The 15,784-nt window shown below is 45.1% G+C and overlaps 1 protein-coding gene across 4 annotated transcripts in view; it reads left to right on the plus strand.

Annotated features, from left to right (window-relative positions):
• SYNDIG1 (synapse differentiation inducing 1) overlaps window positions 1-15,784 on the plus strand; it is a 195,862-nt gene that overhangs the window by 126,219 nt on the left and 53,859 nt on the right. The window lies entirely within an intron of this gene.

Consider the following 15,784-nt stretch of genomic DNA (forward strand, 5'->3'; position numbering starts at 1 on the left):
CCAGCAGTCCATGTGTGCCCCTCCCTAGCTGAAGTTTTGCTAGAAGACATAGCCCATCAGATGGTGAATCTTGCCCTCCTTCCTTCAGCATGAGGGCTTCTGGGGGTCGGTACCCAGGCCTTTGTCATGCAAAGCATCCTTCTTGTTGTGCCTTCATGGAAGGAAGCCAAGCTTTGGAAGATGTTCTCTAGCAAATGAAGAGTACTCGCACAGAAACAGTCTCTCTCCCCGTTTTTGTTAGTCTGCCAGCCAGAGAGTGTTTCAGCATCCCCACACCCACACCATCATCCCAGCCGGACCATAGGAAGGTGGCTCCCTGGATCAGCGGGATGAGCGCAGAGCCCACAATCATGTGTGTCCTTGGGGCATGCCGAATATCCCTCAGCAGTCAGTGCTTCCTTTCCTGCTTCTAGGGTTCTGGGACGCTGGCAGGTCTTGGGTTGGAAACACTTATTTCTCCTGGCTTGAAAACAGGTCTCCTGGCTGAGTCCAACAGTGATCTCTCACTGCTTTTTGCAGGGTTCTGTGCTGGCCTCATTTTGTTTGGTGAAAGGAGAGTCCTTTGATACATTTTCCTTTCTCTCTTCCTTCCTTTTGTGACATCACGGAGGACCAGGGAAGAGCAGTGAACACCCCTGAGAACAGATGCTTCTTAGCAGGGACTCTGGAGAGACCCTTCCAGCAAGGAATGAAGCAAGCCCACCTCCCAGCCCTGCTCTGTGGTCCAGATTCTACAAGCTATTGGGTGGGGCAAGATGGAGGATGGGGCAGTCCTGCATTGCTGAGGTTGTGTTGAGCGGTTGTTCCTTATCCAGCTTGGCCTGGGGGGGCGGTCTCTCTGACCTTCACTTTTGTGAGTTTATCCTACAAATGCCAAAAACACTCCTCTCTGGGGAATTAGGCATGGGCCAGGGAGCAAGATTCCAGGTCTGGCAGAGGCCTGGGTAGCTGTGTGGGGGGAGTCAGACCTGGGTATACCTCGACCTCAAGAAAGGGACATGGGCACTACTACATGGGCGAGGATAGGAACACACAGTGGGACTGGGAGATGTGTACACAGATGCCCTCAGTGTACAGAACATGCTCTGAAGAAGATCCCCAAGGCCCAGAGCCTGTCCTCTCCTGTGTAAACTGCACCCAGAACATGCGTGAGCATGCTGCAAAGAGGCCAGGGTAGTCTCACTATTAGAAAAGGAAGGACAGGAGTATGGGACATAAAGAACCATCTTCTCCCATATCACAGGGCATTCAGGCTTTTCCCATGAGAGGTATGTGTGACATCAGCCTTCTCCCATGAATCCCAGTCCCACCAACTGTAGTGGTAAGGTGGGGCAGGTCACTCTCAGCCTCCTGGGTCAACCCAGCTGAGAAAGCCCTTTACCTACCTTGTCTGGGGTTGTTGGGAAGTACCATTGACATCAGAGCTATATTTTGATTGCCAAATTTTACAATGGGATATTTTTCCCTTGGATTCTATGGGGGCAGATGTTACCTGCTCAAAGGTGTGGCAGCCGACATCAGCATGAATGTGCAGACAGGGCGCTGGGCAGAAATGAGCTCTAGTAAATGACTGGCAACAGGGAAAGGCTGGAGAGACTGCCCTGTCTTGGCTACTTCACATCCTAGGTGAGGCCCCATCTCTGGAGCAGGACAAACTGTGCACAGGGTCTCTGTCTGAAAGATTGCAACTATAATAAATATCAGGACCACAACTGCCAAGGCTGGCATTTAGGTTCTTTCTCAGAAAGTAATTTTATTCTTCACACCTTAAGAACCTCTTACTTGGGCCTGATGCCTCATGACGGTTAACACCTTTGGTTGTAAAGACCATTCTGATTATTTGTTTCACAGCGAATGTGAAATGCAGTGTTTGTGGAGGTGCTCTGGTCACGCTGCTCTGAAGTGAAAAGCAAATACTTTTGAGGAGTTGAGAGGTTGCCTGCAGCATTGAAATTAGAGGACAGGCTCCGGGGTCCCTCCAACTCCCAGGCTCTCAGTCCTTCTTTTCCTAGTACTGTGAGCATGGATTTTCTTCAGTGGAACCCCAGCAAAGAAAGTGTACTACATCTTTTGGAGAACTCTCTGCAGGTTAGTGCCTTTCACAGGACCCATGTCCCAAAACTTCTCCCCACAATACTTGCTGCTTGACAGCCTAGAGCTTTGGCAGCTCACAGCTTTCCTGCAGATCTGGGGGACACCCAGCCCCAGGCACATGGTGCTCCAGCCCAGCCAGCAGGCTGTTGGGCATTCTGTGTGTCTCTTCAGCCCAACTGCAGACACAAAATCTGCAGCAGGCATTGGAGGGGAGAGGATGGGGCACGCCATAGAACAGACACTCTGAGAGTCATTACTCTTGATTAAATCAGTGCTTTCCTGAGCAAAGCCAGCTGGGAGCTCTCCCTGCATGCACTGGAGAGAGGAGAGCCCAGAGCCAACCCCATTTCTCTGGGGTCCTTTGTGGGCTGCTCCCAGGGCCTCCTGCTGCCCTCAGGTGTGGGAGTACTGAGGCAGGGAGGTCACAGCCATCTGGGAAGTCAGGACCCCTCACACTGCAAATGCTATTCACAAGGAAATCTTCGACACCTAAGTGTGATTTGGGGTGATTTCTTTTCCTTTTTTCATAGACCAGATCTCAGTGTAGTCACTGACAATTACATCATGTCTGTGCGTTGTCAAAATAATCACCAGCAAGCCATTCAGAAACATTTGAGTCCATTCCAGGCAAACAAAACAAAGCAAATCTCAATGAATAGATGACACAGGGCAGTGGGGAGGAGAATTAATAGGTTCCCTGGACTTACAAAACCTGGCTGATTTTTTATTCTGCCTTATCCCAGCTGGGTCCAGGTCAGCAGGCAACGTTACCACACCTCAGTTTCCTGATCCACAAAATGGTATCAGAATAGCCTACAGCATGTAGCCAGCTAGGCCACAGAAGTGAACATAGAGAGATGGTCCCTGCAAGGTTCCTGCAAAGTATCAGGGGCTGACCGTGCTCTACTGGAAATCCCAGTTGTCTATACCCATGTGGGTCCCTCGTGAAGAAAGACCTGGAAGGAGACAGAGAATATTTTCTCCAACAGATTTTATAATTCAAATAAGGTTAGTTAAGTAATAGGAACAATAGTACTGAAGGTGTTAGGAAGCTAGGTGACAGCTGCTGGGCACGTCATAGGTGCTGGTCCCACGCTAAATACTGTGAACATGCTTTCTCGGGGCCTGGTCCTGACCAACAGCATCAACACAGCAGCACAGTTTGCAATGCACGTTGCCTGACCTTACCAAAGACCTGCTGGGGTCTTTGGGCAGAGCACTGGGAAAAGGGCCTGGTAATCTGCATTTGAGCATAGGGCATCTGTGATGCAGCACTGCCATCATATCACTCTCTGGGCCGTGAAATCAGGGTTCAGCAAAGTCGGATGTTGTCCTAAGGTCAGGGGTGTCTAGCCATGCGCTGAGATTACTGGTATGGCCTGGTGCAGAGCACCGCTGGAGGAGGCAGCTGCCTGGGCCCACGGGGATGGAGGACTCAAGAGCCCACAAGGAGGCCGGTGGGGAGAGGGGCATGGCGTTCGTCCACAGCCTTGTTTTATTCCAGCTGCATCAGTTGTCCGACCCAGCTCTCAATGCAAGCAGGTTTTATAAACCAGTTCATAGGGCAGGAAGTGTCGTGTGCAATGTTGGTAGCTCCATCTAGGAACCGAGGTTTCTGAATAATGTGGAGGATAGAAATGAAGCCCTAATTTGCTGAGTGCCTTCTGGGAGCTGGTTACTGAGCACATCTTTTCTTATTTAATCTTCGCGATGAGTTTGAAAGGTGGGCAGTTATCATTTTATGGATGAGAAAACTGAAGTTTCAAAGGGTTAAATGATGTATAGAAATTGGAGAGATAGCAAGTATGGGTACATGAGGTAAATAGCAATATTTCTAACCCTTAAAACCCAATCTTCTGCAATGTAGTTTGACTTTTATCTGTTTGCAAACAAAAATAGTAGTACAGTACTTGTTTCTGAATCTACCATGCCTTACCGCGCTTAAAGCATGTTGTAGTTAAGAAAGAAAGGTCCATTCTAGACAGGATAGTGGGGCTTGCCCTCAGTTCCTTTACCTTTACTCAATCTCACAGGGCAGGTGCTATCAAGACAGAGGCTGGGGACCCTCCCCCAGGAGGCCGTGGGTCTGGAGCTGAGCCCCAGAGAGGCTGGAGGGTTGCATGGGCTGCCTCTGCATTCCAGTAATTATTATGTCTTGATTTCATTCCATTTTATAAAATGTTTCTTTCTTTTACTAACTGCAACATTATAACAGAAATTAAATGAGAAAGGAGTATTAAAACCAGATTATGAATAGCACCAGCAAAGGGAATTAGACAAATTAGGGAGAAATAAAGAGGAATCCCTCAATATGAAAAATAGAAGAATGAGAGTACAACCCAACCTATAAGAGTGTCCTTAAATATAGTCATTCATCTGCTATTTATTGAGCACCTACTATGCACCAGGCCCTGCTCTGTGTGCAGGGATACAGCAGTGAACAAAGCAGAACTCCACCTTCACAGGGCCAACATTCTCATCAAGAAAAGTAGAGAACACATAAACATAAACTTCAAGTGTCCAAGAGAAAAATTAAGTAGGAAATGGAGATGGAGCATACATTTTTAAATAGGTGTCCATGGAAGGGCTTGCTGAGGCAGTGCCATTTCATGATGAAATTACAGACTGACCATGTGGACCTCTTGAGGAAGAGTATCTCAGGCAGAGGGACAACCAGCGCAAAGGAAAAGTGGGGAACATGCCTGGTGCACACAGGAAATGATGTGGAAGCCAGTGTGGTTGCAGCAGGTGCCCTCTGGGTGTGGAAGAGAAAATGAGCCAAGAGAGGGGCAGGTGGGGGCAGACTTCATAGTGCCCTTTAGGTTGTAACAGTGACTCAGGCTTTTTATTTGGGCCAAGAAGCCACTGGGGTATTGGAGCAGAGGAAAGACACCACCTGTGTATATTCTATCAAGCGAGCCTGTAGAGGACGAGGTAGAAGCTGGGACACCTTGCTGGAGACTGGTATAATCATCCAGCAGTAGTCTGGACCATAGAATCCTCCCCTCTTGTTTTCTCAGTGAAATAGCAACCCTGATAATAGCTCTTAGGGATGTGTCTGTCCTTTCCCCATCTGACTCCAGTAGGACTGGATAATATTAAATTATGGGAGAGAACCAGGCAATCCTTAGTAGTTATATATACTAAAGGTACTTATTATTTTTCCTGAATTTGACTTTCTCTAGCAGAGTAGAAACACAAGTTGAGTATATTTTAAACTGTTTTTTTTTCCCTCTGAATAAGTGACTGTATAAATTTTACAAAGGTGGAGGAAAACAATTATGGAATTTGGGGCATAAAAAACTGTTGCTCAGATCAGCCCTGGTAGAAGACATGAGGGCCAGCATCACTGTCCAGCAGGAATGAAATGCTTCTCTCCTGAATCTCCACCTTAGATATCAACATTAATTGATTACAGCTGATTCATAGGATTCTTGTCAATGTTTTCACCCCATTTCCCGGAAAGACCCCAAACTTTTCTGTAATCACTCTCGAGACGTGCCTCTCAAAGAGGGTGAGGACACAGTTTCCTTGCAGACTGCCAAATAATGCCATTTGTTGGATTTGCTTCCCTAGCTGGTTCTTGAGCCACCATTCTACTGGAGCTAAAAGAACAAACCCAGGGGGCCATCAGGACTTGGATGACTTGTCCCATCCTCCACTTTATTGATGTCGAAGGAACAAACTGATTGCTCTTAGAAAAATGCGAGATTGGTCAGATGACTTAAAAATATGAAGCAGGAAACTGTTAGGGACTTCTGCTCATTGCCTAGGCTTCTGACCTCTTGTAGCTGGAATGATTCCCATGTTGTTTATCTGTTTGTGTGTTTGTTTGTGTGTGTGTGTGTGTTTATTTTGCCACCTGGAGAGATGATTAAATGTGAAGACACCTTTTTCTTTGTTACATCATTTCTCCACAGTGCCCACACATGTGTTTACCTCCATGTGGTCTCTGGGTCCTTGCTCTTCCCCCACACACACCCAGACGTCAGTATGACCATCAACTGGTCACCTTCAAGTTTACATGATTAGTCTCTGTGCCAACTACATGGCACTCCAGTGTCACTCCCGATACACAAGTGTGGCTCATGCAGGAGGCAAAAGAGTAGTAGCCCTTGTTGCTGGGGTGCAGGGAGCTTCACGACACCATAGAGAGGTGCATGTGGTGTCTGGGGCATGCTGAAGAGATGGGATTGTTTCCTCCATGATCAGGAAAGGGATTGGCCCTGAATTTACTCATCCTTCCTTCCTTACCCCCAGCCTATCACCCAAGGCCTCTCAAGGTCTTCCAGGATGCACTTGGAGGAGTCGCCTTGGCAGCGTTGCTTGGGAGACAGATGATGGATGTACACTGTGCATTTTTCTGCAGCTAAAAATGCAAGCTGAAGGGAAGAAATAGTGTGTGCAGAAGAGATTCTGACTTTATGTTGTGGGAAAGGCTTCGTACGTTTTTCTTTGTTTCTGTTCTAGTATTTCAGGACATGCTTCAACTTCTCCAGGGACTGCCCCATTCCTTGTTATGTCTGATTCTGAAAGAACTACAGTTATTAGGTAGGCAGTGCATCAGTTTTGGCCTTATTCTCCAGGAGATGCTGGGCTGAAAGAGGGTGAGCCTTTGCTGCAGTGGATGACTGGGCCGTGGCCCAGGCCTGGGAGCTGGAATGCCTGGGAGATGGAATGCGGCCCTGGGAGATGCCTAACACCACTGCAGCAGGCTGATGGGCACCAAGCAGAAAAATCTGTCACCCTCCTGGACTTGCACCCTACAGCAAGGTCGGGGTGCTTTATTTAGAGGTACATAGAAGGAAGGAAAGAAATGGAAATGCCTTACCATGCTGGTTACCACCTCCCAGCTCATAGGACCATTCTGGCAGGGGCCACTGGAGAGGGAGTGCTGTCTCACTCCCATGGCCTGCACAGGTGGAGTGTCATGCTTTCTGGGCTGTGGTGGGGGAAAGGCCTGGGCCAAAGCAGTCAGTGACCAGGCAGAGGCAGGAGGCAGGAGGCTGAGGGACTCTGAGCTGCAGGAGATGTGTCTCATGCCCCTCCTCCTGTCCCTTCTCCTGGTGCACAGGTGCTGAGCTAGTCACCTGGGTATCAGCAACCTGAGGTTCTATCCCGTTATCGCCGGAGGGCTGCCCCTCCTCCACGAATACAGGAGCATTGACAATGTGGCAGGAAGACTCTCTGTGGTCTGCACTGACCTGACACCAAAAGGAAAGTGGTGGTATAATAAGCTGACATCCAGCCTTTATCCTGTACTGGGCAAGAGCGTCACCCTTCCATGGAGTGAGAACTACAGTAAGAGCATTGCCTTAAATTCAAGCTGAACAGGATGCAAAGTGCTTTATGGGCACCTAATTCTCACCAAGGCCCTATAAAATGAGGTAGCAGTATTATCACCACTGCACAGCTGGCAAAGGTGGATAGACCCTGTTGACATCAGGGTTTGTGCTATTTATGAATCTTTCAGATACACTCAGAGCCACTTCTGCAGAGGAAGTTTACCACGGATAACATTTCATCCTCATGAGGACCACTGGCCAAGACACAGGTTCTCTTGGGCCCAGCAAGTAAGGAAGCAGAAGCTTAGCAAGTTTGTTTATTTAGGATCACAATAGCAGGTTCACTGGCACACCAAAAGGAGGGTCCTGGGGGTGAGGCTGTACAGAATCACTGCAGCACCAAGAGAGTTCCTCTGTACCGGCATTTGGTACTGAGAAGTTCTAATTCAGTCTCATCCGTGATCACTTTTTTTTTTAATTTAATGCTGATTGATTTGAGTTTCCATGTAAAAATTATCTTTTATTAATTTTCTTATCAGTCCCCATTTATCCTTCCAACAAGAACAAGTTTGTGGCTTGAAAAATTATCCCAATGTTGTTTGTTGGAAGAATCAGCCAATTGATTCCTTTTTTAAGTCTTCCTTTATTACAATGTTCAGCTCTCCAAGTGTGGGATATATTGTTATACATTTCTGAAAGTCAGAAAAACAGAAAGGGACTGGAAAGAAAATAACTCCAAATACAGGCAGTGACTAGCTTTTCTCTCCTTTGTACAAGTGTGTTTGTGTTTATTTTTCGTGTGTGTGTGTGTGTGTTTTCTTTGGGTTTTTTTAAGATTTTATTTTCAAATAGTATTTACCCCCATCATGGGGCTCAAACTCACAATCCCGAGATCAAGAGCTGCATGCTCCACCAACTGAGCCAGCCAGGTGCCCCTATTTGTGTGTTTATTTTAACACCATTAATGTGAATGTGATTTTCAAACCATTCTTAGTTTGAAAATAACACTCAGAACAGTACACATATATAACCACATAGCTTAATAAATTAGTCTAAAGCAGGTGGCCAAGTAACCGTCAGCTAGGTCAAGAAATATAACACCTCCATGTCCCCTGCCACATTCCCTTCTGACCTTGGCCCCTGACTCCATCAGTGAGTATGGTCATGACTTCCATAGGGCTCGCTTCTTTGCATCTTTATTATTTATTCCCTACATTTACTTTCCCAAGCCCTCATTATCTTTCCTGACTGCACTTGCAAAAGCTGTGATGAGTATAAGTGACATCCTTATAGTGTCTCAGGTGTCCAACCTTAATATTGACATAAGAGCTTTCAGATATCTTATTTTTTAATCATGAAAGGATGTTGAACTTATCAAAAGCTTTTTGTGCAAATGAAAAAAATTATATGAGTGTTTCCTTCAACCTACAACGAGGCAAATTGCATTTGCTGTTTGAAAAATGTTAAATCGAGCTTGCATTCATTGCCTTGTTTTTCTGTTCCCTAAAATTTTATATAAAACTGAAATTATTTATTTGTTGTCTCTCTTGTGGCATTCACTGGTGGAGCCATCTGGGCATGGAGCTTTCTTTGGAGGAAGATTTTTAATTACTGATTTAATGTATTTAACATTGATAAGTTAGGTTGCATTCTGGAAAGTTGTATTTTTCTAGAATTTTGTCAGTTTCATCTACATGATAAATTTATTAATGTTTTCAAAGTATGAATTTGGGCCTTATTTCCTTTTTTGTATATATATAGAAGGGTGAGTAGACAGATGTGCCTTCAAAAAGGTATTATTGGGGGCGCCTGGGTGGCTCAGTGGTTTAAGCCTCTGCCTTCGGCTCAGGTCATGATCTCGGGGTCCTGGGATCGAGCCCCACGTCCGGCTCTCTGCTCAGCAGGGAGCCTGCTTCCCCACCTCTCTGCCTACTTGTGATCTCTCTCTGTCTATCAAATAAATGAATAAAAATCTTAAAAAAAGATATTATTGTTACTGTCTTATATTGTCAATATTTATTTGCTTGTATCTGCATCCTCCACTTCATTTTTTGTTTCTCCCTGAACCCTTGACCTTCTGGCTTGCATGGTTTTCCTTTTATCTAGAGAATATCCTTTAGAGTTTCCTTGAATATGGGTCACTGGTGAAATGCTATCTGTTTTGTGTCATTGGAAATATCGTTTTATTAATTTCATTCTTCCAGGTGTTTTCACTAGATATGGAATTCTGGGTGGCAGTTCCATCTTCAGTTGTAGTGAAGCTTCTGATAAACCATTCACCAAGTTAGAATATTCTTTTTCTTTTTAATGCATCAGCTCTAGAATTCGTTTCCTCTTTTTCAGATCTGCTGTAACACTTTTTTTTAGAGTGATTAGATGCCAGAATTTTAAACCTCTTGTTTTCTTGAACATAGTAAGCAGAGGTCTTTTATAGTTTATGGCTGATGATTATAATGTCAGGGAATCCTGTGAGTCTATTTTTAAAATTCTCTTTGTTCTTACTCATGACATATGTTCTTTAGATTTTTGTTGTTGTATGCTGGTCATTATTTGGGGGGGGGAAAGTATTCATGGAGAAATGCCTAGGTGATTCAGTCAGTTGCGCATCTACCTTCAGCTCAGGTTGTAGTCCCAGGACCCTGGGATTGAGCCCTGCTTAGGGTTTCCTGTTCAGTGGGGAGCCTGCTTCTCTCTCTGCCTGCAGGTCCCTCTTCTTGTGCACTCGCTCATGCTCTCGCTCTCTGTCAAATAAATAAATAAAATGTTTTTAAAACATTAATGTAATATTTTGAGGATTAGAAGGATGCCACTTAGTTTCAGATAGGTATTTCTTTGCTTTTGTTAGGACTTGACACAAAGAATTCAGGGTCTCCTTAGTCCAAACTCAACATTATTTTTTATTTTGTTTTGTTTTTGTTTTAAGATTTATTTTATTTTAAGAGACCATGTGCACATGAGCGGGGTAGGGGCCGAGGAGAGGGAGAGGAAGAGAGACTCTTAAGCAGACCCCACCCTTGGCTCAGCACCAAGCCCAGCACTGAACCAGCCTTTGGGTTTGATTTCACCACCCTGAGATCATGACCTGAGCTGAAACCAAGAGTCAGACACTTAACTGACTGAGCCACCCAGCGAGCCCCCAGCTCAAGTTTTGGGTAGATGCAAAGCCAGGCTGTAATTCATGAGAGGACAGATATCCTTTCACTTCAATATTTCTTCAATGATAATTCTTTGGTGCCCTATCCTGTGGCAGTGGCTCGTTTGCCAGGATCTCTGAGCCCCAAAAGTAACCAAAACACTCTCACTCAAGCTCCTCTTGTGGGTCAGCAAACATCACCAAGGCAGAAGTGTCTCCCGGTGCCTGGTCTACCCCTCCAGATTCTTGCCTTCCCTCTGGCTAATAACCTCTCATTTTTTTTCAATATTTTTGATACTTATAAAAATGTTCTTCAATGTTTGCTCTAGGGCTTTTAGCTGTCTTCTACAGAGAAGTTACTAGAGGCATTACCAGAAGTAGAAGTCTGCATGCCTCTCTTTCCTTAATTGTTTATATGGAGAATATATTTATTTCATGAAAGGAATATTTTTTAATTAGAAAATTGAAGGCTTGGTTAAAGAACTTAGATTATCTGTTGCTTGAATGCCCATTCCTTCTGGTGCTAACAGGAAGTTCAACTGCCTCTTTGTTCTGCATGAGTGACCAAGTACAAAATTACTGCAGTCAACAGGCATGTGAGAAAATGGGACAAAGCCCATCTGTGCCTTATGCACACTCAGAGGACGTTACATCCTGGTGTAAATGATAACAAGTACAGGGTCTGGCACTTCTTAGAAGCTCACTGAATCCTGGTTACATTTGTGTCTGATGCAGAGATGTGCACTCCCATGTTCTGCTTGGTCTTTTCCTAAAGAGGAGCCATGTGGCTTATAAATGTAGTATCATGTAGGGATATTCAGACACAGCTGGGAGAAGTTGGCCATGACAGAGACTAAATCAGGCCTCCGAATAATCCTCTGGGGACATGCCTCATGAAGGACAGTGGACAACAGCAGTAAGCCCATGGAGAACTTCTGGGAGACAGAGCACATCTTGCTCTTCCAAGGCACTCCACTGAAAGGAGGAGGTGCTTCCAGTCATGAGTTGGGAGCAGCTTTCAGGGACAGTTAATTCTCTGCCCCATCTGGCTTGTTCCCGCATCATACCTGGAAAAAATAAAGACAGGCAACTGAGGATGGGGGGAGGAATAAGTTACGCTGACATCAGCTTTATGCTGCAGAAGGAAGCAGACTGACATAGGACTGAGAAGGCAGGGAAGGGCTAGAGAGCCTTGAATGCAGAGCAGAGAGTCTGCCTGTTAACAGAGCATTTTAAACCAGAGAGTAACAGGTTGGAATTACAACCTGAAGAATAGTCAGGAAGCCCAGAATGGAAACAGTATGTTCTAAAATAGACTCATCTCTAGATTAAAAAATCATTTTGCAAGGAATTGAGCAGACACATTTGTCAGGCACTGTGGGGGTCTCTGTGGATGTCTCTTTATACCCTTGGGGTCACTGGAGATAGATGGAGGAAGACCCTGGGCCATTCATCTCCCCTCACCTTCCCATCAGCCAGACGCCAGTTACAGCGAATCTCTGACTGGTGTGAAAATGGACGGGGATCTTTTCAAATGTTTGTAGAAAAATGCTTTGGCTGTTTTCAGAAGCTGTCTCCTGTCCATCTTTCTAACCACTTCTCTTACTAAAACAAACCAGCATTTTCATGTTCTCCTGTCTAAACCTTCAGAAAGGTCATAAGGACAGACTTCTGAAATGGTCATTGTTCTTTTTGCTCCAAAGTTGTGTGTTTGTAACAGATGCATTTACATAAAACTGGACCCTTGCCTATTCCACACATGCTAAATGGTGCTATTTATAATCATCGACTCATTTTGGAGTCCGTGTTTCACACACTTCAACACGCCTCTCTTTTGTCCTCAAGTTCATCATATCAAATGTCCCCTGACTCATAGTAAACTGAATATATCACCTAATGAATGCATCTGTGGGCACTAGCAGATTCTGCATTAGCATAGGATCTGACTTTCCACTTGAGAATCACCAGTCATCCAAGGTAATAGGCAGAAAGGTAGAGATTTTCTGGCTCAGCCGGGTAACCACTAATGCCACAAAACCTGTGCTGGAGTCCAGGAAAAAGACCTGGCAAAACATGTCTGTCCCAGTGGGTGCAGAGGAACAGGGGTGATGGGGTCACAAGGGGAGAAGAATGCTACCAAGGGACAGATGAATGGAAAGGACTTGAAACAAGTCCACCTCAGTCTCCCAAGGTGAGTGCCATGTCAATTGAGCTTATGAGGAGAGAGACCCATGGCTGCAAAAGCCTAGGCTGGCACAGAAATATAGTTGACTTTGCAGACAAATGATTTAAAAACACACACACAAAAAATAGTGGGCTCACTATATAAGATGGATATATTTTACCTTCTATCAGGAAAATGTGCAATGGAAGCTCAATGACCATCAAAAGATCTCTCCCCTTCTCTCCCTCTCTCCTCCTCCGTCCTTTCCTCCCTCCCTCTCCCCTGCTCAATGGATATCTCTGTCTTCATATGCACATTTAATATGCTGATTGTAGCTTCTGAAAGTTGTTTTGCAACCTTAAACAATTCCATATAAATATTAATGATCTGGGGCAGCCAAGACAAATCAGATTTCTGATTTTTGTTGTTCCCCCCACGTCCCAGAATCTACTGTTAGATAAAAGTTACTGATTTTTAACTAGTTTCAGTGTATAAATGAAAAAATACATCATGTCTGTTTTGTTCCCTGGAGTTATTACAGGGATTTTTTTTTTCAGATATAGAAGATGCATTATCTCAGTAATTAGTATCTTGATTTTGTGATTATTTGTCTGTAGCAGAGAAACCCACATGTTGATTGTCCAAGGGCAGAGCCAGACAATGCCAGCAGATTCTCAATCTAGGTTTAAAATCTCAATGTATTGGGACGCCTGGGTGGCTCAGTTGGTTGGGCAGCTGCCTTCAGCTCGGGTCATGGTCCCGGTGTCCTGGGATCGAGTCCCACATCAGGCTCCTTGCTCGGCGGGGAGCCTACTTCTCCCTCTGCCTCTGCCTGCCTCTTTGTCTGCCTGTGCTCACTTTCGCTCCCTCTCTCTCTGACAAATAAATAAAATCTTAAAAAATAAAATTAAAAAATTAAAAAAAATAAAATCTCAATGTATTACATTTTGCATTCTTCCATCTGGCCGTATGGGTTGCCTCGAATTACATTTCCAAATGTGTAAATTTTTTTCTTTTTAGAGGATGTATATAAAGCTTTGAAGATATAGTGTGCCTCTAAAAGAAGGGCGGTTCGTGTTTCTTTTGCATCTCTTTTAAGACTAAGGTGCCTACACCAGTCCTGTGACATCCTGAGAACTAACACAGACCTGCAACACCACAGGCTCCTGGTTCTGTGCAGTGGCCCTTGGCCAAGCTGTTGAGTGCTGAGTCCAGCCTAGCCAGGCATGCCCTGGTCCATAACAGAGGCATGCCCTGGTCCATGACAGCCCCTATTAGCCTCAGATGGCCTCAAGTCAGCATTTGTCAGGGGTGGTCAGTGGGATACCACTGCCTCTCCTCTGAACTGGGAACAGGCCAAGGGTACTGATGCAGCTTGCTGTTCATACCAGCAATTGCCAGCTTGCATAGAGGGCAGCAATTTCCTTTGTTTCAGCTCACATGTGTATTGATGCAAGCTGAACATACCAATTCAAGAAGGGTTTTGGTGAGTCATTGTTTGATGAGCTCATTTTAGATCCTCCTGGGAATCTAGGGCCATTTTTTGTATATCTCTGATATTCCCATTTTGACATCAGTGAAATCCAGTCTCTAACACTGTCAGAGAGTCCCTTACCTGACTACCTCACCCATAGGCCCAATCTTGTATTTTATAACATTACCATCTTCACCTCTGCATAAAAAAATGGTACAGAAGAGGCTACCTTGGTGGCTCAGTCTGTTAAGCATCTGATTTTAGCTTGGGTTCTGATCCCAGGATCCTATAATAGAGCCCCACATCAGGATCCCTGCTCAGCAGGGAGTCTGCTTCTCCCTCTCCCTCTGTCTCTTCCCTCCCTGCTAATCTCTCTCTCTCTCTCTCAAGTAAATAAATAAAGTCATTTTTTAAAAAATTATATAGAAAGAGGACAGGACCCTGACTGATGACTCTAGAAGTGGGTATTCTAGATAATCTCCCTTTTCTTGCCTTTTTGATGAACTTGAGCATTTTCGGGAACTTTGAGAATCATATGAACTTCAGACATAAAGCTTAGCAGATGCTGAATTCAGAGCTGAGGAAATGTACTATGTACTGAGTCCAGCATGTACTATGCCCAGTGTGTACTGTACTTCTGTAATGTACTGTACAGCATGTAATGTACTGAGCCCAGCATGTACTATGACCTGCAGAGCATGCACATTATACTGCTCGTCTTAATTTTCCCTATCTCTTCTTATATGAGGCCCTCTAAATTTTTAATTTGTCTAGGTTGTACATACAATAGTAAGGAGTCTTTGGAGCACAACTTCAGAATGTGTTTATGTCCCTCTGTATCTCTGTCCACCTGAGCTTTGCATTGCCACAATGTGCAAGCCCATGCAAGAACTGAGAGCCCCACAGGGGTAGCTCCTGAGCTAGTAGGGAAGAGCTGTGGGCTGGTTATCCCAGAAGTAATTCAAAGATAAATGATGAAGCAATGAGTTCTTGAATGACTTGCTTGCACTTTGCTTGGGACTAGGTAGCAGCAAAATACACAGAGAGAGATGTCTTCTAGAACTGGCTTTGCACTGGGGCACAGTGAAATATATGTGGTGAATTTATGAGTATGAGTCAGCTGCTGTTGGGGCCAGTCACCTCCTTTGGCCATGTCTTGGACCCTTGCCATCCTGCATTTCAGCACGACTGTGGCTCTCCAGAAAGCTTTTCCACTTTAGCTTTCCTATCTGAGCTCCCCTTACAAGATCCAACCTCCAAGAGAACAATATCACCCAACAGGAGCCTCCCTGCTACTATACCTTCCATTCAAACTCATTGGGCATTTTCAAAGCAAGCATGAACCCCACGGCTTCTCTATTACCCATATTCTGTCATTATCCCCCAGCCTTACTAAACTGCTACCCTTGAAGGCCATCTGCCCCCTCCCAGGACCACAGGACCTACCACCACCACAAGGGGTCTCTGGTGGTCTCTTCTTTATCATCAAGGGAGTCCCAGGAGCTTCCAGGTTGTCCTGGGATGGTCTGCAGGCACAGAAAGCCCCCAAAATAGACTGGCAATACTTTATGATCATCCCAGAAATCCTAAAATGCAGTGGAGACATGATAGTTTGGTAAAGAGGTAGACATCTT

This window comes from Neovison vison, chromosome 8, assembly GCF_020171115.1.
Source record: "Neovison vison isolate M4711 chromosome 8, ASM_NN_V1, whole genome shotgun sequence".
NCBI lineage: Eukaryota > Metazoa > Chordata > Mammalia > Carnivora > Mustelidae > Neogale > Neogale vison.